General features: G+C 52.5%; 1 protein-coding gene across 1 annotated transcript in view; it reads left to right on the forward strand.

The window, feature by feature from the left end:
* LOC138447881 (mitochondrial adenyl nucleotide antiporter SLC25A23-like) overlaps positions 1–12,803 on the forward strand; it is a 538,577-nt gene that overhangs the window by 347,214 nt on the left and 178,560 nt on the right. The window lies entirely within an intron of this gene.

Consider the following 12,803-nt stretch of genomic DNA (forward strand, 5'->3'; position numbering starts at 1 on the left):
TTTAGTGTACACCGCTGTGTCACCAGAGTCTCTGCAGGTTAGACTCCTACGATAGCCTTTAGTGTATCCCGCTTTGCCACCAGAGTCTCTGCAGGGTAGACGCCTGAGATAGCCTTTAGTGTACCCCGCTTTGTCACCAGAGTCTCTGCAGGCTAGACTCCTGCGACAATCTGCATGCTAGACTCCTGCGACAGCCTTTAGTGTACCCCGCTTTGTCACCAGAGTCTCTGCAGGCTATTAGTGTACCCCGCTTTGCCACCAGAGTCTCCGCAGGCTAGACTCCTGCGACAGCCTTTAGTGTTCCCCCGCTTTGTCACCAGTCTCCGCAGGCTAGACTCCTGCGACAGCCTTTAGCGTACCCCGCTTTGTCACCAGAGTCTGTGTAGGCTAGACTCCTGCGACAACCTTTAGTGTACCCCGCGTTGTCACTAGAGTCTCTCCAGGATAGACTCCTGCGACAACCTTTAGTGTACCCCGCTGTGTCACCAGAGTCTCTGCAGGTTAGACTCCTGCGACAGCCTTTAGTGTACCGTGCTGTGTCACCAGAGACTGTGCAGGCTAGACTCCTGCGACAGCCTTTAGTGTATCCCGCTTTGCCACCAGAGTCTCTGCAGGCTAGACTCCTGCAACACTCTGCAGGCTAGACTCCTGCGACAGCCTTTAGTGTACCCCGCTTTGTCACCAGATTCTCTCCAGGCTAGACTCCTGCGACAGCCCTTATTGTACCCCGCTTTGCCACCAGAGTCTCTGCAGGCTAGACGCCTACAACAGCCTTTAGTGTACCCCGCTTTGTCACCAGAGTCTGTGCAGGCTAGACTCCTGCGACAGCCTTTAGTGTACCCCGCTTTGTCACCAGAGTCTGTGCAGGCTAGACTCCTGCAACAGCCTTTAGTGTACCCCGCCTTGCCACCAGAGTCTCTGCAGGCTAGACGCCTGCGATAGCCTTTAGTGTACCCCGCTTTGTCACCACCAGATACTCTGCAGGCTAGACTCCTGCGACACTCTGCAGGCTAGACTCCTGCGACAGCCTTTAGTGTACCCCGCTTTGTCACCAGAGTCTCTGCAGGCTAGACTCCTGCGACAGCCTTTAGTGTACCCCGCTTTGCCACCAGAGTCTCCGCAGGCTAGACTCCTGCGACAGCCTTTAGCGTACCCCGCTTTGTCACCAGAGTCGGTGTAGGCTAGACTCCTGCGACAGCCTTTAGTGTACCCCGCTTTGTCACCAGAGTCTCTCCAGGCTAGACTCCTATGACAGCCTTTAGTGTACCCCGCTTTGTCACCAGAGTCTCTGCAGGCTAGACTCCTGCGACAGCCTTTAGTGTACCCCGCTTTGCCACCAGAGTCTCCGCAGGCTAGACTCCTGTGACAGCCTTTAGTGTTCCCCTGCTTTGTCACCAGAGTCTCTCCAGGCTAGACTCCTGCGACAGCCTTTAGCGTACCCCGCTTTGTCACCAGAGTCTGTGCAGGCTAGACTCCTGCGACAGCCTTTAGTGTACCCCGCTTTGCCACCAGAGTCTCTGCAGGCTAGACTCCTGCGACAGCCTTTAGTTTACCCCGCTTTGCCACCAGAGTCTGTGCAGGCTAGACGCCTGCGACAGCCTTTAGTGTTCCCCGCTTTGTCACCAGAGTCTCTGCAGGCTAGACTCCTGCGACAGCCTTTAGTGTACCCCGCTTTGTCACCAGAGTCTCTGCAGGCTTGACTCCTGCGACAGCCTTTAGATTACCCCGCTTTGTCACCAGAGTCTCTCGAGGCTAGACTCCTGCGACAGCCTTTAGTGTATCCCACTTTGTTTCACCAGAGTCTCTCGAGGCTAGACTCCTGCGACAGCCTTTAGTGTACCCCACTTTGTTTCACCAGAGTCTCTCGAGGCTAGACTCCTGCGACAGCCGTTAGTGTACCCCACTTTGTTTCACCAGAGTCTCTCCAGGATAGACTCCTGCGACAGCCTTTACTCTACCCCGCTTTGTCACCAGAGTCTCTCGAGGCTAGACTCCTGCGGCAGCCTTTAGTGTACCCCACTTTGTTTCACCAGAGTCTCTCGAGGCTAGACTCCTGCGACAGCCGTTAGTGTACCCCACTTTGTTTCACCAGAGTCTCTCCAGGATAGACTCCTGCGACAGCCTTTACTCTACCCCGCTTTGTCACCAGAGTCTCTCGAGGCTAGACTCCTGCGGCAGCCTTTAGTGTACCCCACTTTGTTTCACCAGAGTCTCTCGAGGCTAGACTCCTGCGACAGCCGTTAGTGTACCCCACTTTGTTTCACCAGAGTCTCTCCAGGATAGACTCCTGCGACAGCCTTTACTCTACCCCGCTTTGTCACCAGAGTCTCTCGAGGCTAGACTCCTGCGACAGCCTTTAGTGTACCCCGCTTTGTCACCAGAGTCTCTCGAGGCTAGACTCCTGCGACAGCCTTTAGTGTACCCCGCTTTGCCACCAGAGTCTGTGCAGGCTAGACGCCTGCGACAGCCTTTAGTGTTCCCCGCTTTGTCACCAGAGTCTCTGCAGGCTAGACTCCTGCGACAGCCTTTAGTGTACCCCGCTTTGTCACCAGAGTCTCTGCAGGCTTGACTCCTGCGACAGCCTTTACTCTACCCCGCTTTGTCACCAGAGTCTCTCGAGGCTAGACTCCTGCGACAGCCTTTAGTGTACCCCGCTTTGTCACCAGAGTCTGTGTAGGCTAGACTCCTGCGACAACCTTTAGTGTACCCCGCGTTGTCACTAGAGTCTCTCCAGGATAGACTCCTGCGACAACCTTTAGTGTACCCCGCTGTGTCACCAGAGTCTCTGCAGGTTAGACTCCTGCGACAGCCTTTAGTGTACCGTGCTGTGTCACCAGAGACTGTGCAGGCTAGACTCCTGCGACAGCCTTTAGTGTATCCCGCTTTGCCACCAGAGTCTCTGCAGGCTAGACTCCTGCAACACTCTGCAGGCTAGACTCCTGCGACAGCCTTTAGTGTACCCCGCTTTGTCACCAGATTCTCTCCAGGCTAGACTCCTGCGACAGCCCTTATTGTACCCCGCTTTGCCACCAGAGTCTCTCGAGGCTAGACTCCTGCGACAGCCTTTACTCTACCCCGCTTTGTCACCAGAGTCTCTCCAGGCTAGACTCCTGCGACAGCCTTTAGTGTATCCCGCTTTGCCACCAGAGTCTCTGCAGGCTAGACTCCTGCAACACTCTGCAGGCTAGACTCCTGCGACAGCCTTTAGTGTACCCCGCTTTGTCACCAGATTCTCTCCAGGCTAGACTCCTGCGACAGCCCTTATTGTACCCCGCTTTGCCACCAGAGTCTCTCGAGGCTAGACTCCTGCGACAGCCTTTACTCTACCCCGCTTTGTCACCAGAGTCTCTCCAGGCTAGACTCCTGCGGCAGCCTTTACTCTACCCCGCTTTGTCACCAGAGTCTCTCGAGGCTAGACTCCTGCGGCAGCCTTTAGTGTACCCCGCTTTGTCACCAGAGTCTCTCGAGGCTAGACTCCTGCGGCAGCCTTTACTCTACCCCGCTTTGTCACCAGAGTCTCTCGAGGCTAGACTCCTGCGGCAGCCTTTAGTGTACCCCACTTTGTTTCACCAGAGTCTCTCGAGGCTAGACTCCTGCGACAGCCTTTAGTGTACCCCACTTTGTTTCACCAGAGTCTCTCGAGGCTAGACTCCTGCGACAGCCGTTAGTGTACCCCACTTTGTTTCACCAGAGTCTCTCCAGGATAGACTCCTGCGACAGCCTTTACTCTACCCCGCTTTGTCACCAGAGTCTCTCGAGGCTAGACTCCTGCGGCAGCCTTTAGTGTACCCCACTTTGTTTCACCAGAGTCTCTCGAGGCTAGACTCCTGCGACAGCCGTTAGTGTACCCCACTTTGTTTCACCAGAGTCTCTCCAGGATAGACTCCTGCGACAGCCTTTACTCTACCCCGCTTTGTCACCAGAGTCTCTCGAGGCTAGACTCCTGCGGCAGCCTTTAGTGTACCCCACTTTGTTTCACCAGAGTCTCTCGAGGCTAGACTCCTGCGACAGCCGTTAGTGTACCCCACTTTGTTTCACCAGAGTCTCTCCAGGATAGACTCCTGCGACAGCCTTTACTCTACCCCGCTTTGTCACCAGAGTCTCTCGAGGCTAGACTCCTGCGACAGCCTTTAGTGTACCCCGCTTTGTCACCAGAGTCTCTCGAGGCTAGACTCCTGCGACAGCCTTTAGTGTACCCCGCTTTGCCACCAGAGTCTGTGCAGGCTAGACGCCTGCGACAGCCTTTAGTGTTCCCCGCTTTGTCACCAGAGTCTCTGCAGGCTAGACACCTGCGACAGCCTTTAGTGTACCCCGCTTTGTCACCAGAGTCTCTGCAGGCTTGACTCCTGCGACAGCCTTTACTCTACCCCGCTTTGTCACCAGAGTCTCTCGAGGCTAGACTCCTGCGACAGCCTTTAGTGTACCCCGCTTTGTCACCAGAGTCTGTGTAGGCTAGACTCCTGCGACAACCTTTAGTGTACCCCGCGTTGTCACTAGAGTCTCTCCAGGATAGACTCCTGCGACAACCTTTAGTGTACCCCGCTGTGTCACCAGAGTCTCTGCAGGTTAGACTCCTGCGACAGCCTTTAGTGTACCGTGCTGTGTCACCAGAGACTGTGCAGGCTAGACTCCTGCGACAGCCTTTAGTGTATCCCGCTTTGCCACCAGAGTCTCTGCAGGCTAGACTCCTGCAACACTCTGCAGGCTAGACTCCTGCGACAGCCTTTAGTGTACCCCGCTTTGTCACCAGATTCTCTCCAGGCTAGACTCCTGCGACAGCCCTTATTGTACCCCGCTTTGCCACCAGAGTCTCTCGAGGCTAGACTCCTGCGACAGCCTTTACTCTACCCCGCTTTGTCACCAGAGTCTCTCCAGGCTAGACTCCTGCGACAGCCTTTAGTGTATCCCGCTTTGCCACCAGAGTCTCTGCAGGCTAGACTCCTGCAACACTCTGCAGGCTAGACTCCTGCGACAGCCTTTAGTGTACCCCGCTTTGTCACCAGATTCTCTCCAGGCTAGACTCCTGCGACAGCCCTTATTGTACCCCGCTTTGCCACCAGAGTCTCTCGAGGCTAGACTCCTGCGACAGCCTTTACTCTACCCCGCTTTGTCACCAGAGTCTCTCCAGGCTAGACTCCTGCGGCAGCCTTTACTCTACCCCGCTTTGTCACCAGAGTCTCTCGAGGCTAGACTCCTGCGGCAGCCTTTAGTGTACCCCGCTTTGTCACCAGAGTCTCTCGAGGCTAGACTCCTGCGGCAGCCTTTACTCTACCCCGCTTTGTCACCAGAGTCTCTCGAGGCTAGACTCCTGCGGCAGCCTTTAGTGTACCCCGCTTTGTCACCAGAGTCTCTGCAGGCTAGACTCCTGCGACAGCCTTTAGTGTTCCCCGCTTTGTCACCAGAGTCTCTGCAGGCTTGACTCCTGCGACAGCCTTTAGTGTACCCCGCTTTGTCACCAGAGTCTCTCGAGGCTAGACTCCTGCGGCAGCCTTTACTCTACCCCGCTTTGTCACCAGAGTCTCTCGAGGCTAGACTCCTGCGACAGCCTTTAGTGTACCCCGCTTTGTCACCAGAGTCTCTCGAGGCTAGACTCCTGCGGCAGCCTTTAGTGTACCCCGCTTTGTCACCAGAGTCTCTCGAGGCTAGACTCCTGCGACAGCCTTTACTCTACCCCGCTTTGTCACCAGAGTCTCTCGAGGCTAGACTCCTGCGGCAGCCTTTACTCTACCCCGCTTTGTCACCAGAGTCTCTCGAGGCTAGACTCCTGCGACAGCCTTTAGTGTACCCCGCTTTTTCACCAGAGTCTCTCGAGGCTAGACTCCTGCGGCAGCCTTTAGTGTACCCCGCTTTGTCACCAGAGTCTCTCGAGGCTAGACTCCTGCGACAGCCTTTACTCTACCCCGCTTTGTCACCAGAGTCTCTGCAGGCTTGACTCCTGCGACAGCCTTTAGTGTACCCCGCTTTGTCACCAGAGTCTCTCGAGGCTAGACTCCTGCGGCAGCCTTTACTCTACCCCGCTTTGTCACCAGAGTCTCTCGAGGCTAGACTCCTGCGACAGCCGTTAGTGTACCCCACTTTGTTTCACCAGAGTCTCTCCAGGATAGACTCCTGCGACAGCCTTTACTCTACCCCGCTTTGTCACCAGAGTCTCTCGAGGCTAGACTCCTGCGACAGCCTTTAGTGTACCCCGCTTTGTCACCAGAGTCTCTCGAGGCTAGACTCCTGCGACAGCCTTTACTCTACCCCGCTTTGTCACCAGAGTCTCTCGAGGCTAGACTCCTGCGGCAGCCTTTAGTGTACCCCGCTTTGTCACCAGAGTCTCTCGAGGCTAGACTCCTGCGACAGCCTTTACTCTACCCCGCTTTGTCACCAGAGTCTCTGCAGGCTAGACTCCTGCGACAGCCTTTAGTGTACCCCACTTTGTTTCACCAGAGTCTCTCGAGGCTAGACTCCTGCGACAGCCGTTAGTGTACCCCACTTTGTTTCACCAGAGTCTCTCCAGGATAGACTCCTGCGACAGCCTTTACTCTACCCCGCTTTGTCACCAGAGTCTCTCGAGGCTAGACTCCTGCGGCAGCCTTTACTCTACCCCGCTTTGTCACCAGAGTCTCTCGAGGCTAGACTCCTGCGACAGCCTTTACTCTACCCCGCTTTGTTTCACCAGAGTCTCTCGAGGCTAGACTCCTGCGACAGCCTTTAGATTACCCCGCTTTGTCACCAGAGTCTCTCGAGGCTAGACTCCTGCGACAGCCTTTAGATTACCCCGCTTTGTCACCAGAGTCTCTCGAGGCTAGACTCCTGCGGCAGCCTTTACTCTACCCCGCTTTGTCACCAGAGTCTCTCGAGGCTAGACTCCTGCGGCAGCCTTTAGCGTACCCCGCTTTGTCACCAGAGTCTCTCGAGGCTAGACTCCTGCGGCAGCCTTTAGCGTACCCCGCTTTGTCACCAGAGTCTCTCGAGGCTAGACTCCTGCGACAGCCTTTAGTCTACCCCGCTTTGTCACCAGAGTCTCTCGAGGCTAGACTCCTGCGACAGCCTTTAGTCTACCCCGCTTTGTCACCAGAGTCTCTCGAGGCTAGACTCCTGCGACAGCCTTTACTCTACCCCGCTTTGTCACCAGAGTCTCTCGAGGCTAGACTCCTGCGACAGCCTTTAGTCTACCCCGCTTTGTCACCAGAGTCTCTGCAGGCTAGACTCCTGCGGCAGCCTTTACTCTACCCCGCTTTGTCACCAGAGTCTCTGGAGGCTAGACTCCTGCGACAGCCTTTACTCTACCCCGCTTTGTCACCAGAGTCTCTCGAGGCTAGACTCCTGCGGCAGCCTTTACTCTACCCCGCTTTGTCACCAGAGTCTCTCGAGGCTAGACTCCTGCGACAGCCTTTACTCTACCCCGCTTTGTCACCAGAGTCTCTCGAGGCTAGACTCCTGCGACAGCCTTTACTCTACCCCGCTTTGTCACCAGAGTCTCTCGAGGCTAGACTCCTGCGACAGCCTTTACTCTACCCCGCTTTGTCACCAGAGTCTCTCGAGGCTAGACTCCTGCGACAGCCTTTACTCTACCCCGCTTTGTCACCAGAGTCTCTCGAGGCTAGACTCCTGCGGCAGCCTTTACTCTACCCCGCTTTGTCACCAGAGTCTCTCGAGGCTAGACTCCTGCGACAGCCTTTACTCTACCCCGCTTTGTCACCAGAGTCTCTCGAGGCTAGACTCCTGCGGCAGCCTTTACTCTACCCCGCTTTGTCACCAGAGTCTCTCGAGGCTAGACTCCTGCGACAGCCTTTACTCTACCCCGCTTTGTCACCAGAGTCTCTCGAGGCTAGACTCCTGCGGCAGCCTTTACTCTACCCCGCTTTGTCACCAGAGTCTCTCGAGGCTAGACTCCTGCGACAGCCTTTACTCTACCCCGCTTTGTCACCAGAGTCTCTCGAGGCTAGACTCCTGCGGCAGCCTTTACTCTACCCCGCTTTGTCACCAGAGTCTCTCGAGGCTAGACTCCTGCGACAGCCTTTACTCTACCCCGCTTTGTCACCAGAGTCTCTCGAGGCTAGACTCCTGCGGCAGCCTTTACTCTACCCCGCTTTGTCACCAGAGTCTCTCGAGGCTAGACTCCTGCGACAGCCTTTAGTGTACCCCGCTTTGTCACCAGAGTCTCTCGAGGCTAGACTCCTGCGACAGCCTTTAGTGTACCCCGCTTTGTCACCAGAGTCTCTCGAGGCTAGACTCCTGCGACAGCCTTTACTCTACCCCGCTTTGTCACCAGAGTCTCTCGAGGCTAGACTCCTGCGGCAGCCTTTACTCTACCCCGCTTTGTCACCAGAGTCTCTCGAGGCTAGACTCCTGCGACAGCCTTTACTCTACCCCGCTTTGTCACCAGAGTCTCTCGAGGCTAGACTCCTGCGACAGCCTTTACTCTACCCCGCTTTGTCACCAGAGTCTCTCGAGGCTAGACTCCTGCGGCAGCCTTTACTCTACCCCGCTTTGTCACCAGAGTCTCTCGAGGCTAGACTCCTGCGACAGTCTTTACTCTACCCCGCTTTGTCACCAGAGTCTCTCGAGGCTAGACTCCTGCGACAGCCTTTACTCTACCCCGCTTTGTCACCAGAGTCTCTCGAGGCTAGACTCCTGCGACAGCCTTTACTCTACCCCGCTTTGTCACCAGAGTCTCTCGAGGCTAGACTCCTGCGGCAGCCTTTACTCTACCCCGCTTTGTCACCAGAGTCTCTCGAGGCTAGACTCCTGCGACAGCCTTTACTCTACCCCGCTTTGTCACCAGAGTCTCTCGAGGCTAGACTCCTGCGGCAGCCTTTACTCTACCCCGCTTTGTCACCAGAGTCTCTCGAGGCTAGACTCCTGCGACAGCCTTTACTCTACCCCGCTTTGTCACCAGAGTCTCTCGAGGCTAGACTCCTGCGACAGCCTTTACTCTACCCCGCTTTGTCACCAGAGTCTCTCGAGGCTAGACTCCTGCGGCAGCCTTTACTCTACCCCGCTTTGTCACCAGAGTCTCTCGAGGCTAGACTCCTGCGACAGCCTTTAGTGTACCCCGCTTTGTCACCAGAGTCTCTCGAGGCTAGACTCCTGCGACAGCCTTTAGTGTACCCCGCTTTGTCACCAGAGTCTCTCGAGGCTAGACTCCTGCGACAGCCTTTAGTGTACCCCGCTTTGTCACCAGAGTCTCTCGAGGCTAGACTCCTGCGGCAGCCTTTACTCTACCCCGCTTTGTCACCAGAGTCTCTCGAGGCTAGACTCCTGCGACAGCCTTTACTCTACCCCGCTTTGTCACCAGAGTCTCTCGAGGCTAGACTCCTGCGACAGCCTTTACTCTACCCCGCTTTGTCACCAGAGTCTCTCGAGGCTAGACTCCTGCGGCAGCCTTTACTCTACCCCGCTTTGTCACCAGAGTCTCTCGAGGCTAGACTCCTGCGACAGCCTTTAGTGTACCCCGCTTTGTCACCAGAGTCTCTCGAGGCTAGACTCCTGCGACAGCCTTTAGTGTACCCCGCTTTGTCACCAGAGTCTCTCGAGGCTAGACTCCTGCGACAGCCTTTAGTGTACCCCGCTTTGTCACCAGAGTCTCTCGAGGCTAGACTCCTGCGGCAGCCTTTAGCTGGCCCTCCCTAAGCGCTTACTGCACCTCGTTGAGGTCATCCAAAATAAGGCCTCTTCATAATGGGACGTTAAACCAGCCACTGAGAGGGAAATGTGGCAGGCTGGAACTCATTATTTGGTTACAAGGGATCTTCCGCTGCACTGCCGCAGTTCACTATTATTATTTTAATATTATTACTTATTATTTGTAATAAGCATAAAAAGCCCATAAGCCTCAGTGCGCCAACAGAGAACAAGCAAAACAGAAAGAGAGAAAACAAGGAGGACCAGAGAGACAAGCAAGCAAGAGATCAGCTACCGGAAATAGAACTAAAACAGATAGGACTTAGGATTCTTTTTAAAAGAGAGAATAGACGTCACACTCGCGAATACGGAGAGGCAGGCTGTTCCACAGAGACGGTGCCACATTGACGAACAATGTACGACTTGTTAGTGGAAGTTTTGAACGACCCACTTCTAAGTGTAAAGGGTCCTGAGAGGGAAGGACTCTTCTAGATTCTTGAAACTTAATCGTAGCAGTGAGATAGACAGGTGCCGAATCCTGTAAGGATATATAGATACGTGATTAGTGAGCAAATCTTGTTTTTTATATGATCTTGGACAGGGAGCCAGTGAAGCAAACGCCAAGAGGAGGTGATATGTTCCCATCATTTTGAATGACCTGTAATTTGTTAATGTTGGCTCGAGAGGTTCCTAGAAAAAGTCCATTACAATAGTCAAGCTTGGAACAGTTGATGGCACGCGCCAAAGTGCCACTGTTTTGCTCAGACAAATAAGGTCTGATGTGTCTGAGAAGCTTGAGATGGTATGACCAGGATGATCTAAGGTAATTAGTGAGGGTGTTCATGGATATACCAGAATCCAAGTTAATCCCCAGCGTCTTAAACTTTCCGGACCACCGGGATGGTACAATCAGATGGTTAAAAAAGCATAATGCAAGTCAAGGTTTTTAAGTCCTTGCCTAGAACCCAGAATGAGCAGTTCAGTTTTTGTGTCATTGAGGGCTAGAGAGTTATCTGCCATCCAGCCATGGATGGCAGAATAAATCTGGTTCCCTTTCATGGTGTCTACGTCGTGGTTCCTGGTAAATTGGAAGAGAACCTGTGTATCGTCTATTTCTATAACAGACACCCAGCTGATCCAAAATGTCGAATAGTGGTCGGGTATATATTTTATAAAAGGTGCAAGACACAGACCCTGAGATACCCAAGGGAGTGCAGTGCGGGAGGCTACAGAATCATCCCTGATGACTTTGGCGGTCCTATTACAAAGAAAGGAGTTAACCCATTCAGCCGCGTCACAAGAAAAGTTAGCGACATTAGAAAGTCTTTCTACTACAAAGGGATGATAGACCAAGTGAAATTCTGCGAAGAAATGAAGCGACCGGAGTAGGACAGCATGTCCCTTCTCTAGAATGCTCGTAATATTGGATTTGAGGTCAAAGAGCAAGCTTTTAGTACCATGACCTTCTCGAAAACCTGACTGACCAACGCCTAGAATATTATTGGTTTCCAGATAATGTTGGACCTGAATATATGCCACCGTATAAATGATCTTCAAAAGGAATGGAACACAGGTAATGGGCCTGTAGTTATTGGCCACTGGGGGGGTCCAGGGTTTCCTTTTTTATGAGAGGTGTATTCCATGCAGTTCCTAAACAATCAGGAACAACAGAAGCATCGAAGGAAGAGTAAATGATGTTTGTAATGACAGGAATCACTGCATCAGGGCCTTTCTTTGTAATCGAGGCGGGCCGTGAATCACCACTGCCTGTGATAGGTTCGATTGAACTTAAAATCTCTCTGATACGATCTTCAGAAACATAGTGAAAGGGGAAAGGAAGGACCATGGAATCATTAATGGGACATGGCTTGTTCGACTGACAGGGCGGTAGCTTGGTAACATACCATGCAAGGTTTTTTGCAATGTGTTTACGATGCAGATGAAGTTTTGCTATCATGGAATCTTGAACTGCTTGGCACCAAGTCGTATCCATAGTGATATCAGCATGAGTGACTGCCTTATTTCTATCAAGCGCTTTAAGGATTGTGAACAGCTCCTTGGCATCAGATTTAGCAGAGATAGTACGACTTTCACAATGTCGCTTTTAACGCTGATGATGGCTTTCTTATAGTTGTCAGCTGCAGTGCTATAAATGGCTTTCTTCTCAATAGTAGGGTCTTTCCTCCAAGATCTTTCTGCAGATCTCTCGACTTTACGTAGTTTAACAAGATCGTCAGGGAAATGCTGATTTCTTACTGTCACCTGTTTCAGGGTCTTCTTTTTGACAGGTGCTAAAACGTCAACAGTTGTGGTAACGGCAGTATTGCATAAATTAACCAGATCGAATACATCACTCAAACCTGGTAATTGATGCAGGAATGGTTGAATAGTAGAGTTAAAGGAGGACCTCATGATGTTCTTAATATTACGACTGGAAACAACTTATATCGTTTTTTGTGGGCGGGAAGCATCTAAAACGAATAAATATGTCAGATATAATGGAAAGATGGAGGAACCAAGGACAAGGATCAGAGACAGGAGTAGAGAGGAGAACATTCGGAGTGAGAACCCAGTAAGGGATGTTGCCTTCATTATGAGTACTGTTAAGGGATCCGGACCTAGACCCGGACACAGTGGCATATTAACTGATGCCTATAGACATTTACTATTGTGTACAGATGGTACAATAGCACACCAACAAATAATAGAAAACTAGATGTCACTAAAGAAAATGTTTATAAAGACTTGGATGCAGAGGAGGTAAACCAACCTTTACACTCTCTTCATATTGTATAATGGAGCACCGATTGCACCTGATGAAGGGAGTGATTCCCGAAACGCATTGTGCATCGTATATATATGGATATAAAGGGAAAATTTAAAAATCTAAGTTTCTCAGAACATCATTTTCTACACCATTACCAATAATTTTAACCCATAACTCATGTCTAAATGTACTTTACATGTATTTGAAATGCTCTGGGCTAATTTGTTCAGCAGAAAAGGTGGGCAGGGGACGGGAGTGCCCGTCACTACGGACACCATTTGTTTTCCTATAGACATTTACTTCCAGAAAATAGGAAGAAGGGTTGGGGGAAATCCTACCTACCCGTAAAACTAAGAGGGATTCCCTGCCTCTATAAACCTCAGGACCGTCTGTGGTAGGATGTTAAATAAAAGAGCGTCCTTTG

The sequence above is a fragment of the Ambystoma mexicanum genome, chromosome 3q (genome assembly GCF_040938575.1).
Source record: "Ambystoma mexicanum isolate Mex_15411 chromosome 3q, UKY_AmexF1_1, whole genome shotgun sequence".
Taxonomy (NCBI): Eukaryota; Metazoa; Chordata; class Amphibia; order Caudata; family Ambystomatidae; genus Ambystoma; species Ambystoma mexicanum.